The sequence below is a fragment of the Ursus arctos genome, chromosome X (assembly GCF_023065955.2).
Source record: "Ursus arctos isolate Adak ecotype North America chromosome X, UrsArc2.0, whole genome shotgun sequence".
Lineage (NCBI taxonomy): Eukaryota > Metazoa > Chordata > Mammalia > Carnivora > Ursidae > Ursus > Ursus arctos.
Window position 1 is genome coordinate 30,095,891 of NC_079873.1, and position 10,590 is coordinate 30,106,480.

The 10,590-nt window shown below is 42.9% G+C and overlaps 1 long non-coding RNA gene across 1 annotated transcript; it reads left to right on the plus strand.

Annotated features, from left to right (window-relative positions):
- The first annotated feature begins 924 nt into the window (after positions 1-924).
- LOC125281207 (uncharacterized) lies at positions 925-5,560 on the plus strand. The gene is made up of 3 exons (XR_007188331.2): positions 925-980; positions 4,297-4,483; positions 5,485-5,560. It is a non-coding gene; the product is annotated as an uncharacterized LOC125281207 (long non-coding RNA).
- Positions 5,561-10,590: the final 5,030 nt, after the last annotated feature.

A 10,590-nucleotide genomic window follows, 5' to 3' on the forward strand; every position in this document is an offset into this window, starting at 1 on the left:
CAAAGGCAGATGCTTAACAACTGAGCCACCCAGGCACCCCTACAATGGCTTGTTTCTGATCCATCATTAAGCTATGAATCCCTTGACTAATCTGGAAGCCCAAGTAGGACACCTGTTGTTTACGTATCTGGCCCTTTGAAGAGATACTTTATATCCAGTTTGCCAGGTGGTTTAACATCAGGATTGTGTTTGAGAGACCGTGTTCAAAATCAGGGCTGGTGATCATCGAATTATCCATGTACTGGAGGAGTATCCCTTGAGCTACTTGTAGTGTTCTTAAATCTTTGGCCAGTACCTTGCCAAATAAAGCAGGCGAATTCTTAAACGCTTGGGGTAATACGGCCCAACGGTATTGGGAAATTGTTTTAGTTTTTGGATCCTATCGTTCAAAGGCAAACAATAGCTGAGATTCAGAATCTTTTAAGTCTATAAGACTTAAAGGCATCTTTTAAGTCTATAAGAGAAAACCAGCCATGATTTTCCAGTATGATGGTCAGAGGGCATATAGATTTAGTACAGTAGGGTAAATATCCTGCACAGTGTCATTAAACGTCCTAGGGTCTTGCACAAACTGATGCTTGGAGGTATGAGGCTTTTAAACCAGAAGTCTGGGTGTGTTGTATAGGGACCAGCAGGGTCCGATGAGTCCATGTTTTTTAAAAACTTAGTCAAAACAGCTGGATACTCTTCAGTGCTTCCATTTTTAAAGGGTATTGTCTCTAATGGACTGTTTTTGCATGTTGTTTTAATTGTACGTGGATAGGGGTAGCATTCTTTGCTTTTCCTCGGCTTCCTCATCCCACATGGCATTACTTACACTTTTGTAGATTTTAGGTGGAAACAACTCTTCTTCTGTTGGAAATGAAGAGCCTTCTCAGGAGGCGCCTGTAAGTGGAACTACTGTTGTTTGGACAAGAATGTTATCTGGGCATTTACTTTGCATCACAGGCCTCTCCCCAACAGTGGAATGGGGCAATCAGGTACATACAAGAAACTATGTTTTAATGTCTCCCCCCACCCTTTGACATTCTAAGGACTACAACAACACAGGACATTGCGCTTGTCTAGTTATGACTACAACAGCCGCAAAACTGTTGCTTTCCTTTGTCATCTTTCAATTTAAAACTCAATCAGTGGTGCCTGTGTTGACTAGGAAATCAACCAGTTGTTTCCCCACTGTCAGTTGTACCCAGGGATCCTGTGGGGAAATGGAAATCAGAGCTGTTCTAGCCAGTGGAGGCCCCGGACAACCTGAGTCCTCATCCTTGTTCGAGACCCAGGAGGTCATCTGCTTCTGAGGTCACCTTTTATCTGTTTTCACCTCTTTAAGTTTGGGACACTCTCTCTTCCAGTGCCCTGGTTCCCTGCAGTAGGCGTACTCATCAACAGACTGGGGTTTTCTTCCATTCCCCTGGGTTTGGCCCTTCTGGGGTGGCGGGGCTGTGCGAAACAGAGTAGCCTATTTCTTTTGCTTTTTATCCCTACAATTGAATATCTTTTTTTTTTCCTTTCCTTTTTTTTTTTTTTTTTTTTTTTAAGTAGGCTCTGCACCAAGCTTGGAGCCCAACGCCAGGCTTGAACTCACCAACCTGAGATCAAGACCTGAGCTGAGATCAAGAGTTGGATGCTTAACTGACTGAGCCACGAAGGTGCCCCCAATTGAATACCTTAAAAGCAATGTCCGCCAGCTATGAAGAGTTCATACCTACTGCTCCCTCAATCTTCCTCACCTTCTTTCTTATATCAGGGGCACTTTGTCCAAGAAAGGTCATATTGACCATTCTCAGATTTTGGGAGCCTCAGGATCCTCATCAGTATGTTTTCAATAGGCTTGCTAAATCCTCTGCAGACACTCAGAGGGATCTTCATTTAATTTTTGTTGAATTGCCTGGACTTCATTAGGACTTTTTTGCTTTGGGACCCCTTGCCTTCAAATGAACCAGTCCTTCAGCAACATTTGGGTCCCAACCAGGTTTGACGACCGGGATTGCCCCTGCCAGTAATGGAGTACAACCTGGATTTTTATCATACAGATGCCGACCTCCTCACATGTTTTATCAATCACTAGGGTCGCTCATTGGCTTTAAGGAGAAAACAGTCTACACATCTGCCCAAGTAGGCTTGTGAGTGGTAAAAATAATAGCGAACAATTCAGACATTTTCTGAGGATCCCCCCCATAAGTAAGGTTTGAATTTTTCCAATGTAAAAGGTCTGAGTTAAAGAAAGGACTGTATATCCAGTAATATCTGGTAGGCTATCCCTGGGGATTCTTCCCTACAGGATATTGCCGCAAAGGAAATTGCCCTGTTCCAAATCAGGGTGTCTGCTGCCCAAATTGGGTGCTCTGGTGGGTCTTAAAAAGGTAGACCATTCCTGCCCCTAGGGTATAATGAGGTGGGGAAGAAACTGAGGCAGATGGGCCTCTGTGATTATCTGTGGTTGGGGCCAGTAGAATTCACAGGGCAGGGGTTTCAAAGATTGTAACAAGCCAAGTTCCTCATTTTATTTTTCCTCAGTAGGCCTACTATCCTCACACACTTTAACCTCTGGTTTTCTTTGCGTCATGAGCATAGAGCGTTCTGCACTGAATCTATGTTATATAACACCATAAAAGCCTGAATATATGAAATTTTATCCCATTTACCAGATTTTGGACAGAATAATTCTAATTGGAGGGTAGTATAGCAATTTACCGACCCATTCAAAGGTCATTCTTCTTCTGATTCTAGTATATCCACAGGCCATGTGGTGTTGCAATAAAAAATCATCTTCTTCTTATTCATAGGCTTATAACTATATGTAGACCATGCTGCCAAAATGTGCCCCAAGGGACTGTTGGAGGGGATGGAAGTAGTGTTTCCCATCCTGGAAAGAGAAGAAAGGAATGATTAGGAAATGAAAGAAACCAAACCAGAGTCCTCTTCCAAATTCTAGAAAAGAGAAGCCTAATTCCTTAGTCTTCTACCATTATTTCACCTTGCTTGGTACCAAGTGTTGGACAGTTTAGCCCAAAAGTGGAAATCAGAGGGTTCTGGCAAGCATACCAACACTATTTCCGCCAGAAGAATGAAGCTGGATGCTTCCCAAGTGTGTTTATCTTTTCAAACCGTATGTGAAGTGGCAGGTGCATCAGCAAGGGGAAGATAGGGAACTACCCCTTGGCGACCCCTGTGAGGCAGTCCCACTGCTGGAAGAGTCTGAGGCACTTAGCTGATCAGGATTCTGTGAAGATGGTTAATGGACAAAGCACCATATCCTTCCTGGCTGGCTTGCCAAAAACTATTACTGATTAATCTAGCATAGTTACTACCTCAGGATATGAATGGGTGAGCCCTGGCACACTGCCATGGCCAACTGCTCCATCCTGGGGAATTCTAAGGGGACTGGACACATCAGAAGCATAGCTCCTGGCTGGGTTTGCCAACTTTGTTGCCGAACAAAACTCGGTTAAAACTCATTGGACAAGGATGCCTGAGTGGCTCAGTCAGTTAAGTGTCTGCCCTTGGCTAAGGTCATGATTCCAAGGTCCTGGGATCGAGTCCTGCGTCAGGCTCCCTGCTCAGCAGGGAGTCTGCTTCTCCCTCTCCCTCTGCTGTGTGTGTGCTCTCTCGCCCTCTCTCTCTGTCAAATAAATAAATAAAATCTTAAAAAAAAAACCTCACCCAAAGAGAAGCCAATAACTCAGGAGATGAGGGTTTGGAAAAGAGAAAGGGAGAAATTTATTTATTTATTTTGGGTGCCAGCAGCCAGAAGAGGTAGGATGCTCAAGACTTAGCAACCAAACTCTCCACCAGCAGGATGGACACCTAGAGTTTTATAAGGAGAGCTGGGCAGTGGGGTGCATGCAAGAGAGCACATGGTCAGGTGTGGGGTCGTATGCCTCCAGTGGTGATCATGGGCAGGGAAGAGGACATGTGGAGTGTGGTCTTCTAGGCATTCTGTGGCTATCAGGGCTTTTCTGATAGCAGTTGGAATATTCTGGTCATTACAAAACATCTTCAATACCTCAAGAAAGTGCAATAAGGAATAAGAACAATGGATTTTAGTTAGAGCATGAGTTAAGTAGTCTGGTTCACGATCTCTGGTTTTAACTGTTGGGGTCTATAGCTGAGCAAGAGGGCTCAATGACAAACTGACCTATAGCAATCCGATAAATTATATTATAAGCAGAACTGAAACTTTTATCTTTCTCCCTACCTGAAACCTCCAGAATTCCAAACTCGCAGTGAGTATTTATATTTTTACGGCAATATATGTATTTGCATAAATTCAATAAAATTCAATTCTTGTAACAGGACACAACTGGAAACACAGGTTATTTCACCAAGGCTTTGACTGGAATGTCACATCTGAGAAAGACACGTATAGACTCAGATATAACCAGACAGCTTTAAAGAACTAAGGTTGACTATGGAGCCAAGAAAGCCCCTTGGAAATCTCAGCCTGATACCTTGCTTTCAGAGTTCCCAGCAGCCTTACCAGGTGAGTAAAGAAGGTCACTTCTTGGCAGATGCAAAAAGCTCAGAATATTTTGGGGACCTTGAGAAGAGAGGAATTCATCCAAATCTATAGGTATTGTAGGCAGAGTCTTAATGGAAGTCTTTGGTTTGGCCTCTGACCTCAAGAGGCTGTTATAATTTCAATCTAGAGATTCCTTATGAAAAATTCCAGCAAAGCAGGTTTTATTTATTTATTTTAAAAGATTTTTATTTATTTATTAGAGAGAGAAAGAGAGAGCACAAGCAGGGGGAGGGGCAGAAGGAGAGAGAGAGAGAGCAGTAGACTCTCCACTGAGCAGGGAGCTCAAAGCAGGGGTTGATCCCAGGACCCTGAGATCATGACCCGAACCAAAGTCAGAGACTTAACAGACTGAGCCACCCAGGTGCCCTGTAAAGCATTTACCTAAATGATCAGGCCAAGTTTTTTTTTTTTTTTTTTTTAACTAGACATACTTTGCAAGCAAATTAATAATAATTTGGCTATCTTTGGTGGGAAGGGGGGTGATTATAGAAAGAAAATGTATTAATAACACACCTGTGTAAATATTAGATTCTCGACTACTGTTTATTTTAACTGGACTAGATCCTGATTTCTTCTAGTTTCCTGCCATGTCTGGCTACAACTTGCCGAACTGTTTTTAATTTTTCTCTCACCTTTCTGTGTTGGATACATTTGAGAACTAAAACCGCCCTTTTCCGTGAAGCCCTGAAAACTAAATATGAACAATTTGATGTAAACTTCAGAGAAATCACAATAGCTCGTGTATAAGACATTCGTCATGTCGTGGGCCAACTCAAAGATCACCAGCTGCCTTGGAACCACAAAGCGGGAAGATACGTCAGATTTCTATAGCCTGCTTTCCCTCTTTCTGAATATGCTTCGACTTTGGCATCTAGAAGTCTCCACTGGCTATCCTCAGAACTCCGAAATTGATTTATATTTTGATTCAGTCATCATCCATTGTTTTTCTTTTGTTTCCATAGAACTGTCTTTTCAATACCCGATTTCTTGAACCATAAGCCTCATTGGGAACACGTCTGCCTCACTGCCTCCTGATGTGAGTTAAACTGAATTGACTAACAGACTGGTTCAATATGATGGAACATAAAACCAATCTCCTTCAAGGAGGCGACTCAACATTTCATATGTGAAACTGAGAAGTTTCAGAGGGAACTGTAGGTATCAAAGCAGCCTCAAGATGGGCTTTGGCATGAACTTGATTTTGAGTTAAAAGCGATCAGAACCCAACAAATTAGGAAAAGATCTTTAAGTCCTTCTCAACTGCCTGCCAGGACCAGGAAGAGAGGTATTAACAGAGATTCCTCTTTATCTAAGAATTTCATCTACATAAGAAAGCAACCTTTGTTTTCCAAACATCTCCTTTCACCTTCTTGCTAATAGGCTTTCTCCCCTTTGTATCCTCAGACTCAACCCCTCTCGGTGGTGCAAGCTTCCAGTTGCCCGTCTTTGGAATTTCCCTATCCGTGTAGATTTCTCTTTAGTACTCTTACAGGATTTTTTCTCCGTCAGTGCCCGTGGTTCTTGGTCACGCCACTTCGAAGAATGAAGAGGTAGACCAGGCAGAGTGGTGGGCAGAAAAGCAAGGTTCACTGAGCGACAGCAAAGTGATAGCACAAAGTGCCAGAGGAGGGAGGGGACCCAGAAGGTTGCCACCAGAGTTTCTAAGTCTAGGGGTTTTTATGGGCTTGTTGGCGGTGGTTTTCTTCTGATTAACCCTCCCTACGACTGTCATCCAATCAGGTTGTCATCTATCTGTCACATGGGAAAGGATGGAGGGCTCCTTCCAGGGTGGTGTAAAATCCTTTTAAGGGTGGTTTCCTCTTAGGGTGGGGGGCCCCTTGTCCCTGCCTGCCTGCCTTCCAACTGTCCTTCATCAGTATGTACACTGTTGAATTTTCTTTTCTCCTGTTAATCTGTCTCATGTCAATTTGATTCTTGGTCCAACTAGAGAGATCTTGAGGGTAAAGGAAATTCTTCCTCCCCAACAATGCACGTGCAACACACTCACACACACAAACACGGATTTCTGTTGGATATATTGGCAAGTGAGTGAGAACAAAATTTTGAATCTTCAAAACCCAGTGCTTTTTATTTTAAATCACAATTACATCAAGAACGTCTTGCTATCAGAATTTCTTTTCTTATTTCATTGATATAAAAGAAATACCTGTTATTTGTGTAAATGGCGTGTAAATCTGCATGCAAGAGAGTTTACTGCGAGTTAAGCTGAAACACATAAGAGAGATAAGGAGAAGAAGCCAGAGCAGGAGTGCAGAGATGAGGAAGAGACGAGATAAAAAATCTTTCAAAGGCTCCTTCAAGGAGGCAGACATAGAAGAGAGTTTCTGCTATATTGTTACAGGGTTGAGAAAGGCATTTTATGCAATATTGGCTTATATAATGGAATTGGATATACAACCAATTATATTTTCCCCAACCATTAAATAGGGCCACAGCTTTTCCTTCCTCGCCCCCCTCCCCAAGGCCTCCACAAAAGCAGGGATTGCTGGAATTCCTGGCATACTTTAGTTTCAAAAAGTCAGTGTCCTTTTAAAGATTTGCTCTTTATAATGAAAAATCAGCTACTTACAAACTTATAGATAAGGAAAACCTGCAGAAAATGAATATATCAAATTATATATACACAGATATATATTTCTTTTAGAATCTGTAATTGGAAAGATTTTTTTCATTACCTGTTTTACAGGTTTTCCCTCCCCTTTGGTTACAGAATGGGTTTTTTAATTGTCTCATTTATTTTGCCAGTCTCAGAAGTCCTTTGGAAACAGATTTTTTATTCTAGTTCAAATAAGTAATACAAAAGAGGTTCTGGGATTCACTGGGGTCAAACAGGAAATAGAGTACAGATTGGAAGATAAATGAATTGAGGATTGAAAGAGTCTTGAATCATTTGATGAACAATAGCTTTCATAATCACCACTTTGGGCCTTTTTTTCACATTGATTTCAGCCATCAACTAGTCACATTTATCAGGTCCTGATTTGATGGTGGTTGCATTTTATAACTCAATAGACGTCAATATCTTATAGCCCAATAAAATTTGATACAGAGCCTTTACTACAAACTAGCCCTGTCTGAAACACTAGTGTTATGCGGTTCACCAATCAAATACTGAACGCTTAAAAAAATGCTGGAAAGAAATGGCGTTTTTTACTTCAGCAAAAGCATAAACTTAAAAGAGAGAAATGGGGAAGGAGGAATTGAAAAGGTAGGACAAAGGCAAAGGGTGAAAATGCAGGGCATGTTGAAACTGAGAACAGCTGTTGCAGGAGTCTCCACATCCGGGCTCCCTGCTCAGTGGGGAGTCCGCTTCTCCCTCTCCCTCTGCCCCTGCTTGGGTTCTCTCTCAAATAAATAAATAAAAATCTTAAAAAAAAAAAAAGATTTTGAAGCGCAGTTGCTGCAGCTACTCACTTTGCGACTGCCCGAGATGAGCCTCAGAAGTTCCCTTGCTTATTAAACCTGCTGCCTACTGGTCTGGGGTGGCCTGCCTCTTCCTCCCCTCTCTCCTTTTCCTCTCTGTATTTGGGGCGGGGGTGCAATTTCAAATTTCAGGTAGCAAACCAACACCATTCTTCACTGACTGTTCATCCAGGACCTCTCTCTCGGCGCCGTAAGGCCATCCATTCCTCCTCGTGTAGGTCCCTCCATCTTCAAAACAGCCAGAGTGCATTAAATTCTTCTTGTGCCTCCAATTCATTCTTTCCCTCAGGACCCTGACTACTACTTGCCACCGGGTGTTTGTGCCCGGTGAGCACAAAGGCCAAAGCCAGAGTCACCACCGCAGTCTGGAGGTGGGAAGGGTTGGCAGGAGTTTCGGATGGCTAAATCAAGGTTTTGCAAAAGTTACGGTGCTCAAGCTGATGACGTGATGTTACTGCAACCGGTCCCCTTCATGGGAGTACGCTCTTCTCGGTTCCTGCCCTGTAGTGTTGTCTGTATTGACCAGGTTCTGCTTTTCTAAAGGGACTCAAACCAACAGTTGATTAAATAAGATTTCAGTTTATTTTTTTTAAAGATTTTATTTATATATTTGAGAGAGAGAGAGAGCGCGCACACCAGTGGGGAGGAGAGGGAGAAGCAGGCTCCCTGCTGAGCAGGGAACCCAATGCAGGGCTCCATCCCAGGACCCTGGGATCATGACCTGAGTTGAAGGCAGACACTTAACTGATAGAGCCACCCAGGAGCCCCAAATAAGATTTAGTTTTAATTCTCTCTCGAAAATCCCAGCAGGGCTGGTGGCCTTGCTATGCAATTTTGTCAGGGCTCAGTCTCCCTCTATATCCTTATTCTATCTTAAAGTGATCAGATGGCCCACCATAATATTTGCAGTGAGGCGGAAAAGCAGGATAAGAGGAAGGAGAAGGTATCTTTCATCATTTGAAGACACCACTTTAAGGGTCCAATTCAGAAGTGCACCCATCGGTTCCATTAATACCCAGGACTTATTTGCATGGCCATATCCAGCAGCAAAGGGGGCAGTGGAATGTAAAAAATGTAGTCTTAGTCTGTATAGCCATATGCATATTGAACATTCCTACCATGAAAGAAGGGGAAAATGGATTCTGGAGCACAGTTAGCAATCTCTGAATAGATGTCTGTATGTAGTAAGACACACTTGTTACTAGCAATTGAGAAGCTTGTATCCTTTGGCCAGATTCAGCTGGTGGCCTTCTGTCATTCACTCTATTCCATCTGAAAATAATGGATTATTTTTCTCTTAGTTCATGTTACTGCTATTGGGGAATGAGACTTCCTGTCTCCTTCAAGGGTCCTTCTAGCTGGACTAAGAATCACATTGACATGAGACAGATTAATAAGGGGAAAACAAATTGAATGGCATACATATGGGGAATCCACACAGACATGGAAATTCCCTGTACATGCTATTAAATTTTATTTTCTGCTGTTAATCTGTCTCATGTCAATTTAATTCTTAGTCCAGCTGGAAGGAACCTTGAAGGGGACAAGAATTCTTGCTCCCCAACAGTTGGCACAGGTGGCAGGATACTTTAACTCACTGAACGCTGCTCAGCCGGGACCCTGCTGCAGCTGAGAGATTGTTGGGACATCTGACACACAAAGGCAGAAAGTAAGGTTTCTTACTATATCAGCCTCCCAGAATCTCTAGCTGCAGGGTCTCATGTAGCAAGAGTGGTAAGAGTCCTTTTTCTCTCCCTAAATTTAGATTAGCAGGAGAAAGTATTCGTGGAACTAGTTCCTTGGGCTAAGGAACTCTTTGGCTAAAATTTGGTAAAGTACTCTTTGGTTGTTTCTTTCTTTCTTTCTTTCTTTCTTTCTTTCTTTCTTTCTTTCTTTCTTCTTTTAAAGATCTTATTTATTATTTATTTGTCAGACAGAGAGCACAAGCAGGGGGTGGGTAACAGGCAGAGGGAGATGCAGGCTCCGCTGAGCAAGGAGCCCCCAGGACCCCAGGATCATGACCTGAGCTGAAGGCAGATGCTTAGCTGACTGAGCCACCCAGGCACCCCTACTGATCCATTTCCTACTAGAGATAGACTTTGTTTTCTTTTGTCTGCGCCGTTTCTGTTGTCACCTGTTGCTAGGGGACATCTTGGAAGAAAAAGCCACAGAATTGGCGGGCGTGAATTAAACACTTAAAAGCCATTAAAACACTGGCCACCTCAAGAAGATGCCTGTGATAAGATAAATTGGTCACAGGACAGGTTAGACTAACTCTAGGTCATCTACCAACTGTTACTAAACTTAAACTTCTCTGTGCACCTGATGTGCAGTGAGCCAGTGTCTGAGACACCAGTTTTGAAGCCAAGAAAGCTTTATTGTCGGAAAGCCCAGCAAAGAGGCAGGCGATCGTTCCCAAGACTGCCTTGCCCTGTTGAGCCTAGGGACAACTTACATATGTTTGGGGAAGGAGGTGAATATATGAGAGGAGTATGTGGCATCTCTTGAAACCTTGAGAGAGGGGGTCCTTGAAACAATCTGGAGCTATGCATTCTTCTGAACAATGAAGTGCCTTTTGGGACTTGGTACAATCAGGTACCTCTGATAACTTTAAGACAAATGTT